The sequence below is a fragment of the Cavia porcellus genome, unplaced genomic scaffold (assembly GCF_034190915.1).
Source record: "Cavia porcellus strain 051 isolate PalLab524CR breed Dunkin Hartley unplaced genomic scaffold, mCavPor4.1 scaffold_2, whole genome shotgun sequence".
Taxonomy (NCBI): Eukaryota; Metazoa; Chordata; class Mammalia; order Rodentia; family Caviidae; genus Cavia; species Cavia porcellus.
In genome coordinates, this window is record NW_026947485.1 from 82,233,291 (window position 1) to 82,248,748 (window position 15,458).

The following is a 15,458-nucleotide window of genomic DNA, read 5'->3' on the forward strand; positions in this document are numbered from 1 at the left end:
AATCAGGAACATAAAACTTTGAGAGCAAAATTAGTGCAGTTGAGGGGCCAAATAAGTGGCTCCAGTGTCTGTATGGATAATCCGACTGAGTCAGGCTGGGGTCTTCATCTACAAAGTTCCCCTCAAGCCTTTGGTATTTTATTCATGCTCTGATTCCTTCCCTACCTTCCTTTACCTACTTGAGTCCTCATAATTTTCAACAACCAACAACCAGCTAAAACCTTCTATAATTCATCTGAACAAAGGGCTTGTTTTAGGTTATAAAATCACTGTTTTATATGCAAAAATCTCTCCCTTTTCCTTATCAAATGTATATGACAGAGAGACAGGTGTCTAATGAAAAGGGGAAAAGAAAAGAAACCAATTTCTAGTGATTTATTGAATGAACATGGCATATCAGAAAACAATTAAGAGATTCTTAATTGTGAAAGTGCAGGGCAGGGCACTCTTGCATATAGAGGTCAGTCTACTTTCTGAAAATACTCCGTGGATTAATTGTATTTACTTTCACTCCATACTTAGCCCTAACCAGAGGCACAAGGGAGATCCACAAAAGCAAGAGCAAGCCTGGGTTTTATTGTCCGAATCTCCCACGCACTCTCATAATCTTCCCTTTTACTTGTATAACATTCAGATTCCCCGATGCAGGAAAAGTACCAGCTGTTCCTTTTCTCCTGCACGATCCTCTGATCTTAGAAAGCGCAGTGCGTTTTTTTTTTTTTTTTTTTTTTTTTTTTTTTTTTTTTTTTTTGTCAAGTCCCTCCCATGCCTTCTGCCCTTGTCTTGAAGGATCATGAGGTCAGATGTGTCATTTCTGCTGATCTTTTCTAGATCTGTTGGTTAATACTGGGTTTTACTACACTGCTCCCCTCTCCATAGAGAATGAGTTTGCACAGACAAAATAGATGCAAAAACCATCAAAGCAGAAGTTGAGGCACTGATAGAAATAAGAAGAGGTGCACAGATATTCTCACAGATAAAGACCTAACCCACCTTTTATTCATGGTTTCCTCCCAGGAGCTCCAGGTAAAGGAAGGCCGGATCGCACAGGTACCTACCTCCAGCTGCCTTTCACAAACCCACTCCAAGCTAAGACCACTGAGATTTGAGGGCACATGTCACTGCTGATGCCACTGCTCTTCAGATATTTTATGAGAAACTTTCATCAAGAAAGGTTCCTTGGGTCAATGTGGTGATAAGATGGAGGGCACCAACACACTGCATTGTGTGACCATATTTTCACACTTGAAAGAAGCAAAAGATACAGCTAACTCACTCTACCTCTGGTTCAGCAAGGAGTCTCATCCCAAATATTTACTTATAATAAAATATGTAATCTCCAAATGCTTGAATGACACTGCAATAGCTGATTATTTAAAATCAAGCTTCAGGACAAAATAAAGTTTTTGTAATTTATGCCTTCTTGGCTTCCTAAATTTTCTTTTTATTACATTTTGTCAGATCCCAGTAAGTATGAACTGAATGTAATGAGACACCACACATTGTGTATTAATTATCATGGTAATACGTGATATTACAGCTGAACCTTTTAACCAAATGAGAAAATATGAAGTAGAACTTGAAGAATTGCTAGTTTTTTTTCCTACTCGGGACATAAGCAATGTGCTGTAGTTTTTCCTTGAGATTTTTTGTTTCACTTTAATTCCATTATAATTTTAATCACTTTAATTCCATTAATAAGAGAAATTGTTGTACAGAATTGAGACAAAAACTAGACCTGGAAGTGTCATGCAGTGGATCAGATGGTTCCAGGACAGAATAGGTACAGAATCAAGGAAACCATGTGAGGTTGATAGCAGGACTTCTTCAGAAGCTGAGAAATCCAGGGAGATCCTTAAATTTTAAAATCTCATTCTATTAACAATGAGCAAAATCAGACATCCTGAATCCCAGCAAACTGAAGACTTCAAATCAAATTTCACAAAGGATTTCAGGGAAGCCAAGGCAATGGGGAAACAGAGCTGGGTGAAATGTGTTGGGAGACAATGCTAGCATTTTGGTGGATCCTGAAATGTCTACAAGGACATACAATGTAATTGACGTCAATTTGTCTAGAAACAAATTTTGAACTCAAATATCAGCCCTTAAAACAGAAAGACAGCTCCTTGAAGAAAATGCCCTATGCTTTCTCCATCATACGTGGCTTGGTGACTTCACTGCAGAGAAAAAGAATTACTCACATGCCTACGGTGAGAATGTTCCTGTTACCATTGCAGCGTGGCTGGGAAAAGGTAAGACAGAAATCTAGGGAAAGTTAAGTACCGCAATTCGTAGGAAAGAAAACATGATAAACTACCAAATCACTGTGGTAGTCAGCTTTCTAACTACCATGGCAATGCCTGACTTTTAAAGGAAAAAGTCCTTTGGCTTATGATTTTTTTTTAACCTAGTTTATTCTAGTTCTTAGTGACCCAAGAAAAAAATTTCCAGACTACTTCACCAAGGGCAACAGACAATGAGCAAGCTGGGATTTCTTTCAAAGCAAGTTTATTGCCTAGCAGGTTATGGCTACCAACAAACCTCTCCATCACTCAAGCATAAGGAATGATGAATTCCTTTGTTGTATTTTTAGTTTGCTATTCCTCTTTTTTTAGTGTTTCATATCCTACAGCCATGTATTCATGATTCACCCTTGCCATACTTTTAATTTTGAATTGTGCATGTATTTCCCCATTATTCATCAGTAATTAAAGAGATGCAGTACATATGGATGAAGCCATAACTTTATATAGTGGGGTGGGTCAGTCTAATGATAGGGCACAGCCTAGTGCATACTGCTTTATGGTCGCTAGGTCTCCTTTGTGGGTAGTTGACAGTGACCTCTCCACTAGTGTCTTTCTTCAGTTGGTTGACATCATTTCACACACTGATCTACACCCGGCTTCCAGTGTCAGAAAGGACATCTTGAATCAGTTTAACCATCCAGAGCCACTCATGTCTGACCAGCTGCCTGCAGTTTTAGAGATTCTCATCCACAATTGGGAGACTTCACTGACTTTAGGTCAGCGCCGAGGCAGAACACCTGCAGGAAGCAGATGGAGGGGCTGCTCACCTCACAGTGCAAGGTAGCAACGGGTGAGAGTGAAGGAGGGGGTTCTGACACTCTGTATAAAGCCTGCGTCCTGTACCTTAACTCCTACCTACTGGCATTCAGCTTTTAAAGACTGCACCATAGGCTGATGACCAAGACTTTGACACATGCAACTTTGGGGGATACTGTCGAATCATGGTAGCTCCCATGGCACCCATATAACCAAATCCAGAACAAACCTAAGCATCATGATATCACATCGTAAAAGGTTCTCTCTGTAAATTAAATAATAGAAAATCATATTGTAGCAACTTTTAAAAGAAATTGAATCATAACTAACAGGTGAAATAAACAATAACTAAAAATATCCTATTACATAGTTAAGAAAATTATACTTTTATAAGACAAATTCGCTGTCTAGGAAATACAAAATATTGGCAGGTTAAACCAATGATATTGATAGGTTTATGTATCAAAGGCACCAAATATACAGTAAACGGAATACTCCATAGGTGAGTCTGCACAAGCAACTAGAAAACAAAGTTATACAATTTATGTAAATTAAATTTAAAAATTATATATAATAATAGCACATAAGTTGTCAATGCTGTAAGTTGCAAAAGCATGAAAAATCACACACCTAGCACTTAGTCCCTTACAGGTCAAATAGTATATAAGATTTCCTCACTAAAAATTAAAGGCATTGCTGAAAGAAATTTAGCAAATAAAAAGATGAATTTAAATTGCTTATGGTTATGAGAGACTTCATTTCACACAATTAAAAATTGTCCACAAATTAATCTGTAAACTCAGTTCATTCCATGGGTGTGTGTGGTGGTGGCAGCAGTAGTATATCTGTCTGTGAGTCTGTGTTTGTCAGTGTTTGTGTCTGTGTCTGTGGTGTACTAGGTAGTCATTGTAGCAGTTGGTAAACTATTCTTAAAAACCTCACAAATAAACTCAAAGATCAAGGTAATGTTGCAAGGAAAGAAGAAGAAAGCTGGAACATACAACAGAATAGTGCTAATAACTTAAAAATTATAGTAGGCATGTTACAATCTTGGCACAAAGATAAACAACCTTTGTCCAATTTGGGAAGCAAACACATCTGAGAATATACTTGAAGTCACTGAGTGCTGAACTGCAGTGAGATGGAGTGGACAGGAGAATCGTCTTTTCAATCATAGACAGGTTTGATAAAAAGTGTGTGAATATTTGTTTCCCTCATGAAGATCTTTATTTTCTTCATAGTCAAAAAGCTTCACACATATGTCAGAGGTATAAGTGAGAAGGAATAAAAATATAATTTTGAAGACTAACACTAGAAAACATTATTTTGCTTAAGAAGTAAACAGAGATTTCACAAACACAGAAAAACTGTTACAAGAAAATAAATGGATAAATTCAAATTACTAAAACAAAGAAAAGTGCTTGCAAAGTAAGGTATTAGGAAATAAAAAGACAAAACATAGGCTGAGAGAACACATCGTGTACAGGAAAATAACCGAAGTGTTATATTAAGACTGTATAAAGACTATCTACAAATCAAAAAGAAAAGGTCATGTAATACCACTAGGGAGAAAAAAAGAAAAATTTGGCTGTCCCCAAAAGAAAATTATAGCAAGATATTTAGTAAATATGAGAAAGACAGTTCGAGTTGCTTAAATATAATGAAAGTGCATTTTAAACTGGGCTTAAATGAAAGGGTACCAACTACTGTATGAGAAATTCCAACTCACCTTACAAATAAGGCAGAATTCTATCTGTCATCAATGGTGAGTTGACAAAACCACATTCTAGCACTCAGAATTATCTAATAAAACTTAACAGTGGCATGTTTTGAGGTCCGACATATCCACCTGTAGGATATATATGTCAAAAATGTCAAACAAAATGAAATTATTGAACCATAGCAATAGTTAATATAGCCTCTTGCCCCCCCCCAACAAAATCAGATAGACCTATAGATGTACACCTATCAAGATTAGAATTAATATATAGGAAAATATCTCCAAAAGGCCATTGATTCACATAATCATTGAACAGTAAAATCCACATAATGAATAAAGTAAAGGTGGAATTCTTTACTGATAAAAGCTGAGCAAAGTTGCTTACCTTGGAACATGGTACAGTGGGAACCAGTGATACTGAGAAAGTTGGCTACACTGATGTGTTTGTAAATATTAAATTGCAAACTTCTGATATATGTACTTTTCTCTGCTTATAGTGTAAATCAATAAGGAGTGAAAAATATCAGGAAGTGTTTGACACAGAGGTTTAGATCGCGGCTTCTGAAGATGGATTGCTGAGGTTTCATTGCTAATTCCACTGCTAGTGACCAACTGGCTGCATTACCTTGGGCAACTTTCTTAATGCCTCAGGTTTATCACCCATAAAGTAGAGATGAAAAGAGGTGACTGCACCCATGAATCTTCCCTTAAATAGTAAAGCTGCTGAGGAATTCGATTATCACAAAAACAGACATGAAACACGAACAAGGAGAGCCATACATCAGCTTCTTTATAAAACATAAACCCAGAATGTTCTCACTTGTATGAAAGATTGAGGAGAAAATACAAGGAACATGAGGCTCAGAGGGAAAACACAGGTCAGAAAAGTAGAACACTACTGGGAAAGCTGCTCAAATAAAGTCACCTCCCCCAAAAATGTTAGAAATTATGAGTACCTATGGTTAAACATTAAGCAGAAATACTAAAGGGGGTGAGTAGCAGCATCAAAGTATGGAGGAAAGAAAATACACACATCAGTTAGCAAAATAGTCACAAAGTGAAACGAAACAATGAGCATTGGAATCCCAAAGAGAACAATGCTTATGCTAGAGAACATCAGGAATAAAATTTGATACAACTTTTCTTCAGTCTATGACAAGAAATACTCATTAAAAAATGGAGACAAAGATGGAAAATCCATGACAGAGACGATGCAGACCAATATTGCCAATGAGCAAAGGTACAAATGACATAGAAACAATAATCAAAAAAGTAAACAAAATGTGGTGAAATAACACTGTGCTTTAAAAAATGTAAAATAGGTGGGCTCCATTACAAGCAACTTAACACAAAATTTAAAATGTCTATAAAAAAACAGTGTACAGAACATAGACAAGATGAGTCTTCAGTTCAGCGTCATGTCATGCATATTAGAAAGTGTTTATAGATGTCTGCTGAATAAAGACTTCATTAACAGAAACTGATGGCACCATGGGCTAAATCTTCCCTAGAAGTGTTTACTGTCTGCTGGGGCAAATGTGCCAAGCACTGCACCAGGTAGTGGAAATAACTGAGGCCTGAAGTCCAGATTTAGACTTCTTTTTCAAGCCTTAAATTTATTATTATAATCATTTTTAAGTTCAAGTGTATTAAATATATTCACATTGCTATGCATTGGCCACCACCACCCATATCAAGTTAAAAACTGAAATTCGACCTCCACAGAAAACTAACTTCCATTTGTCTTTGCTATATCTTCTGGGAAACCACTATTCTACTCTAAAGCTTAAATGCCTTTAAAACTTTCTTCCCCTTCAAGTAAAAAAAAAAAAAAATGCCATTCATTTCATATTGTCTCTCCTGTTCTGTTTCAAGAAAAGAGAGTTTTAAGTGAGGAATCCTGATGCTCTTTCATTTTTGTTTTTATATATAGGAGGAGCTTCAGGAGGAGAACCCATAAAACTGGCCAGGAGAAGCTCATGTTAGGGTGTAACAGTATGACGGTCATCTGGCTTCCAGAATTAATGACCGATGACTTGATCATATAGGAAAACTCACACTTTTTTGAATCAGTAAAATGTGTCATTCTTTTGCTTTTGTTTGAGCTACTTCTTCACAGATATTTCTGACTTACATGTCCAGCTGAGGATAATCTTACTCTGATTCCTTCATGTTAAATGCTAATCTGAGCATTTAATTAAATGCTAATCTAAGCATTTAATTTTTGCTCAGGAGGAAAGCACTGAGCTCATGGTCAAATTATTCTAAGTATTTCGATTATAAATAGATTTTCTGCTTTTGATACTTTCCCTATTTATGTATAAATTTGTAGTTGTAGGGAAATAACCCTTGATACTAATTTTCATGCTTGAATGTTAGTAGAAACAATATTAAGAAGCTCAAAGTTTTTTGAAATAGAGTCTCAGGAGTTATTAATCTCAGAGAAAGAACTGATACTTTCAATTGAAGCAATTAGATTTTAGAAAATACATCTACACATCAGGTTCAGTTTAGTCAAAACTGATCCTTCTTCCCATGGAAAGTTGGAAGGAAGAATTAGAGCTTTGCACATCTGTAGGAGTGGGCGGGTATTGTCCTAAATCATGTGTTTAGTTATAAACGAGGGAGCAGTTAGTCTCTGGAATACCAATTTAAAAATTTATGGAAATCATTATATAACTATTCTAGTATGTTTTGCCAACTAATACACTTACAGGCTTACTGATATATAGGTTTAATGCAGTTCTGATCAAAATACCATTAGCATACCTCACAGATCTACAAAAAAAAAATTCTAGTCTTTTCATTTGGAAATCAAAGAGACCTACAATAGCAAATCAAATCCCAAACAACAAAGGTAAGGCAGGAGAAATCACAATCCTAGACTTGAAATTGTACCACAAAGACAGACAATCACCTTATCTTTGACAAAGTAGGACAACATCTTTAATAAACAGTGCTGGAAAAATTGGCTTTCCACATGCCAAAGATTAAAACTAGGCCCATGTCTAAAGCCATGCACCAAAATGGATCAAAGACCTAAATGTTAAAACAGAAACCCTAAACCTACTGGAAGGCAAAGTATAAAACTCTTGAAGACACAGGGGTAGACAGAGATTTCATGCACAAAATGCAAACCACATGGGAAGTACTTAAAAGAATCAACAACTGGGATCTCATCTTATTAAAAAATTTTGTGTATCAAAAGAATTCACCAACAAAGTGAAAAGAAAACCCCAAAAACTGGGAAAATACTTCAGCTAACTGTCCATCAGACAAAGGACTTATATCTAGACCATATAAAGAATTGAGAGCCTGGGGAGGAGAAAAAAGAAGTCAATCCCTTCATGTAAGTCAGCTGGCTGGGAGTCAAGAAGAACAGAGCTGACCCCATCCCACAAAAGCATCTAGTTGATCCAGAAAAACACACACTGAGATGATAGTAACTTATTCTTGTACTGTTTAGTATTTAACTTTACAAGCTTAAGGTCAGTGGTCTGAGTATCTATTTGGAGGATAGCAAAATGCAGTCTAGCAACTATGATGAATTTATTCCCAAAGGTGGTAGCCATTGCTAATTCCCTATTATCTTGTTTTAAAATTCTATATCATTTTCATTATTTTGTTTGGTTTGGTTTTATTCTGTTTTGATTTGTTTGATTTTATTATGTTTGATGGAATGGACAGCTATTTCCAAGATAACAAGATATATTATGGTAGCCATTTTTCTTTTCCTAATATTTTGTTTTGAAGTCCTGTATCACTTTCATTGTTTTGTTTTGTTTGGATTTATTCTGTTTTATTTTGTTTAGTTTTATTCTTTTAAAATTAGAAAAAACAACCAAGACATAAAAATAAATTAAAGAATTGAAAAAGATCAGGCCCCCCAAAATCAAAGACCCAATGCAAACATGGGTGTCTGTGATGAACACACACTTCTCAGATGAAGATATACAAATGGCAAATAAATATATGAAAAATTGCTCAACATCACTGCTCATTTGAGAACCACAAGCTAAAACAACACTGAGATTCCATCTCTTTCCAGAAAGAATGGCTATCATTAAGAAACCAATAACAAATGTCTGAGAGGACTGGGAGAAAAGAAACCCTCTCCACTGTTGGTGGGAGTGTAGACTGGTGAAACTACTGTGGAAATCAGTGTAGAGATTCCTAGGACTGGCAGTTCCATTAAACCTAGCTATTTCCCTTCTCAGTATTTTCCCAGAAAAACTGAAGAATCATACTACAGCAACAGATGTGCACCCATGTTTACAGCAGCACAATGTTTAATAAGTAAATATTGAAAACAACCAGATGCTCATTAACTGCTAAATGGATAAAAAACAATGTGGCATTTTTATACAATGGAGTACTACTCATCTACAAAGAAGAATAAATTTGAGGCTTTTATAGGTAAATGGATGCAACTTGTGGCCATACTCCTAAGTGAAATAAATCAGACTCCCATATGTAAACAGCATATTGCCTGTCTTGTGTAAAAAACTGAAAAAGTAAGTAAGATCCAAAATATACAATACATGTTGTGAAAGTGAATCAGATAGAAACTGCTCAAAAGGAAAGAACAACTGGGATAGGGAAAAGGAGAAAAGAAAAAAAGGAAAATATGTTGAATGAAATAAAACAGACACAGTTTAAACACTGTATCTCTCATTGAATAGGGTAACATACAAAAAGAATAGTAAAGAATGGACCCAGGGCGGCAAGGGGATGGGTCTCCTGCCAATGGGAAGGAGTCCAAGAGATAAATGTTCTTAATCTTACTACTGCACGTCGCAATGACTTACCCCTCAACTCCCTGTCTGTCTGTCTGTCTGCCTGTCTGTCTCTTTCTCCCTCATTATATGTGTAATAACCATCCAGGTAGCTGTTAGATGGAACAATCAAGACTTAAACTGTCAGCTCATGGGAGGCCGAAGTGGAAAGTTAAAGTGTGCTCTATTCCCAGACAGCTGTGTAACCTTTCTATTGCTCCTCATCTGTTTAAGAAAAATGTCCTTTTGGGCCAGGCATCAAGCGCGCCGGCATAAACACCTGCCTGGTAAGCATGAGGTCACGTTTGATCCCTGGTACCAAAAAAAAAAAAAAAAAGTCCTTTAAATGCCACTTTAATATTTAATTTCATCTTCTAATTGAGATATTTTTGCCAAAAAGTGACCTAATTTAATGAGACAATTAATTCTGTTCTCCTGTTTGCAGAACCTTGGATAAGTTTAGTTTCAACTGCTAAGCAGCTTAAGGTTCCCACAATAAACTTGAATGTTATGAAGTGATTTATGGAATTAACCTCCAAGGACACAGGGGACGGGTTTATGATCTGGGTCTCCCAATGCTTTTCCTTTTTAAGTCCATAACTGGAATCATTTATGGCAATCATTGTTCCTGCAGATGAAGATGCTTGCATTCAGCCTGGGTCAACTGTTTTCCTCCTAACACAAAGTTGAGCACATTCAGAGCATGTTAATTACATTTTGTGCCCAGCAGAATGGATTTTTTAATGCTTGGGTATGACAGGTAAAGAAATGCATGGTCGTAGAGCTACTAGCTAAATTCAAGGGACTCAGAACATGTAATATAGAGGTGAAGGATAAAGCCAGAGTAGGTCAGGATGAGCATTAAATTTTACTTCTCTATGTGTTTTTATTTCCACAATTGTTCCTCATGGGAACAATTTACAAGATAAACATTTAAAAATAATACAGGGCCATCACAGCTGTGAATAATGTGTCACCACTACAGTCCTGTAGCACAACTGTAAGCATCAGGCTATATGAAGATGAAAGAACTAGGTTTATATCACAGCTTTGCTGCAAATTGTGACACACTTTCACTTGTATATTATGTGTGTAATGTATAGTACATACCATGTTTTAACTAAAATAGGGCCATAATTTCTTCATCACGTGTAAAAAAGGGGTAAATCCTCCTTTAGAAAAATGATTCCAAAAGAACTATAACATGTGTATATTATGAAAACATTTATATGTGTTAAAATAATTGACTAAGGGAAGTTGATCTAGTGTTTTGTATTCCAGATGTTAAGTAAGAATTTAATGAGTCATCATTAAATGATTTTGAAATTTCTGTGTGATCTTTAGGAGAAATAGACATCGTAACAATACAAAAAATGGCCTGCATGTATATATGCACCACTCCTACCTTCTTTCCTGTGAAATGGATATGTGTGTCACTCTGTAGGCTGGGAAGGATGATAACATGATGTGAACACCGATGTTGAGTTCCAAACTCAGTGAATTATGCAACTCTGTCCCTTACCTGCTTCATTTTATTGAAGTACATCCAATAAATATCTATTTATGAATTCCTTTTTTCCTGAGTAACTGCAGTTAACAAGGAATCTTAGATATGAGTCTGGATCATTTATAGAAATTTCAAAAAATGTTCTTGGAGATCTCTTTTAAAGTTAGCAATTTATGAAATCTTAGACATATGAAAATTACATATATAGTAAAGTTGTGATGCATAATTTACAAGTTGTGATGAAATGTATAAATCTGTACCCAAGGCCACTTCTCCATTCTTGATCTACCATATTATTTAATGATGTACAGAGTATGATTGATAGCATAAAGGACTCTACTAAACAAAGTAGGAGACACTGTGGAAAATGATGGAAACAAAGAGGTAGAAATTCTAAGAAAGAATAAGAAGCCTTTGAAAAATATGACAGGAACAGAGGGCATTAGAATCCACAGACTAGAGGAAGAATCTCTGAACTTGAGGATAGGTGAGTAGAAGCCTTCAAAACAAGCATTAGAGACTGGACCAGTGTGGTAGGTTCTGAGGGGACCTGCAATGGCCTCCCTGTTCCCATGCTTGGCAGACTCTGAAATTCTAAGCAAGTGGGCGCCATTGGTTCCAGAGGCTGGGCGGCCTGCGTGAGTGCCCCCAATACCTTCCCCCAAGCCCAGCTAGTTTGGGACCCTCACTTGGCCCTGGATAGGGAACTTTATGGCTTCCTGTTGCACTGGAACAGCAGCTTTGGACCAGCAGCTCTTGAGCCGGCCTGCCTCACCCCCAGTGACCCTGTCTCAATCCAGGGAACTTGGCAGCCAGAGACCCAGGAGCTGAGGGCATAGAAGAGGATTTCCAACAGACCCTGGGGAAGCCTTGGAATAACACTTGAAATACTTGAAGCACAGAAATATAGGAAAATGACAAACAAAAGACCAAATTACAATCTCAAACAGCAGAAAGATAACATGTCAACAATAAACTAACATATAACAGTTTCAACCATGAATGTAAATGGTCTCAATGCACCAATTAAAAGAAACAGACTGGCAGAATGGATCAAGAAACAACATCCAACCATATTCATTCTACAAGAAACCCATCTAACCCAAAAGGACACTCACAGACTGAAAGTCAAAAGGATGAAAAACAATACTTCATGCAACAGGGACCCAAAAGCTATTCTGTTTGCAGGCAATGTGAACTTCAAACCAATAATGGTCAGAAGAGATAAAGAAGGTCACTACATACTGGTTAGGGGAAAACTTCAAGAGGAAGAGATAACTATCTTAAATATATATGCACCAAATTCCAGAGCACCCAGTTATATAAAACAAGTATTAACAGATATGAAAAAAACCAAATTAGCAGTAATACAATTATAACAAGAGACCTTAACACACCATTGACACCAATGAACAGATCAACCAGACAGAAAACCAGAAAAGAAAGAAAAGAAAAAAAAAAAAAAAAAAGGAACTGAATCACACCTGTGAACAAATGGACTTGATAGACATATACAGAGTATTCCACCCAACAAGAACAGAATAGATATTCTTCTCAGGAGTACATGGGTCATTCTCTAAAATAGACCATATATTAACTCACAGACATATTCAAATAAGTGCAAAAGAGTTGAAATTATCCCTTGCATGTTATCGGATCATAGCGCTATGAAATTAGAAATTAATGATAAAAGATACTGCAAAAATCCCACAAACACATGGAAACTGAATAACATACTCTTGAGTAATCAGTGGGTCAAAGAGGAAATTAAAGAAGACATTAAACAATACCTACAAACAAATGAAAACAAAAATACAACTTGCTGGAAACTGTGAGATGCAATGAAAGCTGTCCTCAGAGGAAAATTTATCGCACTAATTTCCCACATCAGGAAAACAGAAAGAATACAAATAAATAACCAGATGTTACACCTCAAACATCTAGAAAAAGAGGAGCAAATCAAGCCCAAACCCAAAAGAAGAGAGGAAATTATAAAAATCAGAGCAGAAATCAATGCAATAGAGACTAAGAAAGCAATCCAAAGAATCAATGAATCAAAGAGTTGGTTCTTTGAAAGAATAAATAAATGATAAGCCCCTAGCCCACCTTATTAAAAAAAAAAGAAAGAAAAAGCTCAAATTCCTGAATAAGGGATGAAAAAGGTGAAATCACTACAGAGTCTATAGAAATACAGAAGATCATCATCAACTCTCAAAGGTTTGATAACACAGAAGAAATAGACAAATTCCTAGAAACATATGAAGTACCTAGGTCAAGAAGATGTGAAACTGTTGAATAACCCAATTTATATTAATGAAATTTAAAAATTAATTAAGTCCTTACCTACAAAGAAGAGCCCAGGCCCAGATGGATTCGCTGCACAATTCTACAAGAAGTACAAAAAGGCATAATGCCAACACTCCACAAACTCTTCAGTGAAATTGAAAAGGAAGCAATCCTTACTAAGCCATTCCTTGAAGCAAATATTACTCTAGTACCAAATCCTGAGAAAGATCCAGCTAAAAAAGAGAACTACAGACCAATCTCCCTAATGAACACAGATGCAAAAATCCTCAATAAAATATTGGCAAATAGGATGCAGCAAATCATCAAGAAGATTATATACCATGACCAACTGGGATACATCCCAGGCATGCAGGGTTGTTTCAACATACATAAATCAATAAATGTAATTCACCATATCAATAAAGTCAACAGTAAGTATCACATGATCATTTCTGTAGATGAAGAGAAAGCTTTTGATAAGGTCCAACACTCATTTATGATAAGAACTTCACAAAAAATTGGAATAGGTGGTCTTTACCTCAATAAAGTAAAGGCCATCTATGACAAACCAACAGCCAGTATCATACTAAATGGCAAAAAATTGAAGGCTTTTACTTTAAAATCAGGCACAATACAAAGATGTCCCTTTCACTGCTCCTATTTAATATAGCACTGGAAATACTAGCCAGAGCAATTAGACAAGGGAGAGAAATAAATGGGTAAAGATAGGAAAAGAAGTTAAATTATTATTGTTTGCAGATGACATGATACTCTACAAAGAAGACCCCCAAAACTTCATTGAAAGACTCTTAGATATAATAAATAAATTCAGCAATGTAGTTGGATACAAATGCAATACTCAAAAGTTAATAATATTCCTATACACTAGCAACAAAATCACTGACAGAGAAATAAGAGAAGCCACACTCATCACACTAACAACCAGAAAAATGAAATATTTAGGAATTACTCTCACGAAACAAGTGAAAGACCTATACAGGGAAAATTATAATACACTGAAAAATGCAACTGAAGATGATCTCAGAAAATGGAAAGATATCCCTTGCTCATGGATAAGAAGAATAAATATTGTGAAAATGGATATTCTCCCAAAACTGTTATACATATTCAATGCAATCTCAATAAAAAATACCATCAACATACCTCATAGATCTCGAGAAATCACTCCTAAAATTCAACTGGAACGAGAAGAGACCTAGAATAGCAAAGACAGTTCCTAGCAGCAAAGGCAAGGCAGGAGACATCACAATCCCCGACTTGAAGTTATACTACAAAGCAACTGTAGTAAAATCAACATGGTACTGGAATCAAAACAGAGCCAAAGATCAATGGAATAGATTAGAAGATACAACCAAAACTACAAACATACTCAAAGACCTTATATTTGATAAAGGATCCAAACAGGTTCACTGAAAGAACAACAGTCTCTTTAATAAATGGTGTTTGAAAAACTAGCTCTCTATATGCTGAATATTAAAACTAGACCCATGCCTATCACCATGTACTAAAATAAAATCTAAATGGATCAAAGATATGAATATTAAAACAGAAGAACTAAATCCGTTGGAAGACAAATTGAGTAAAAACCTTGAAGACATAGGGGTAGGTAGAGAATTCATGAATATGACTCAAACCACATGGGAAATACTTCTCAGAGTCAATACCTGGGATCACCTTTTATTAAAAAGTTTCTGAATGTCAAAAAAATCTCCAGCATAGTGAAAAGAAAACCCAAAAACTGGGAAAAAATCTTAATGAACTGTCCCTCAGACAAAGGACTTCTGTCTAAAACATATAAAGAATTAAATAAAATCAGACCCCCAAAATTCAAAGATCCAATCCAAAAATGGGCATCTGAGATGAATATAAACTTCTCAGATGAAGAAATACAAATGGCAAATAAACACATGAAAAAGTGTTCATCATCATTACTCATTAGAGAAATGCAAATTAAAACCACACAGAGATTTCACCTCACTCCGGAAAGAATGGCCAGGATCAAGTAAACCACCAACAACAAATGCTGTGAGGAAAAAGAAACTCTTCTGCACTTTTGGTTGGAGTGTAGACTGGTGCAAACATTGTGG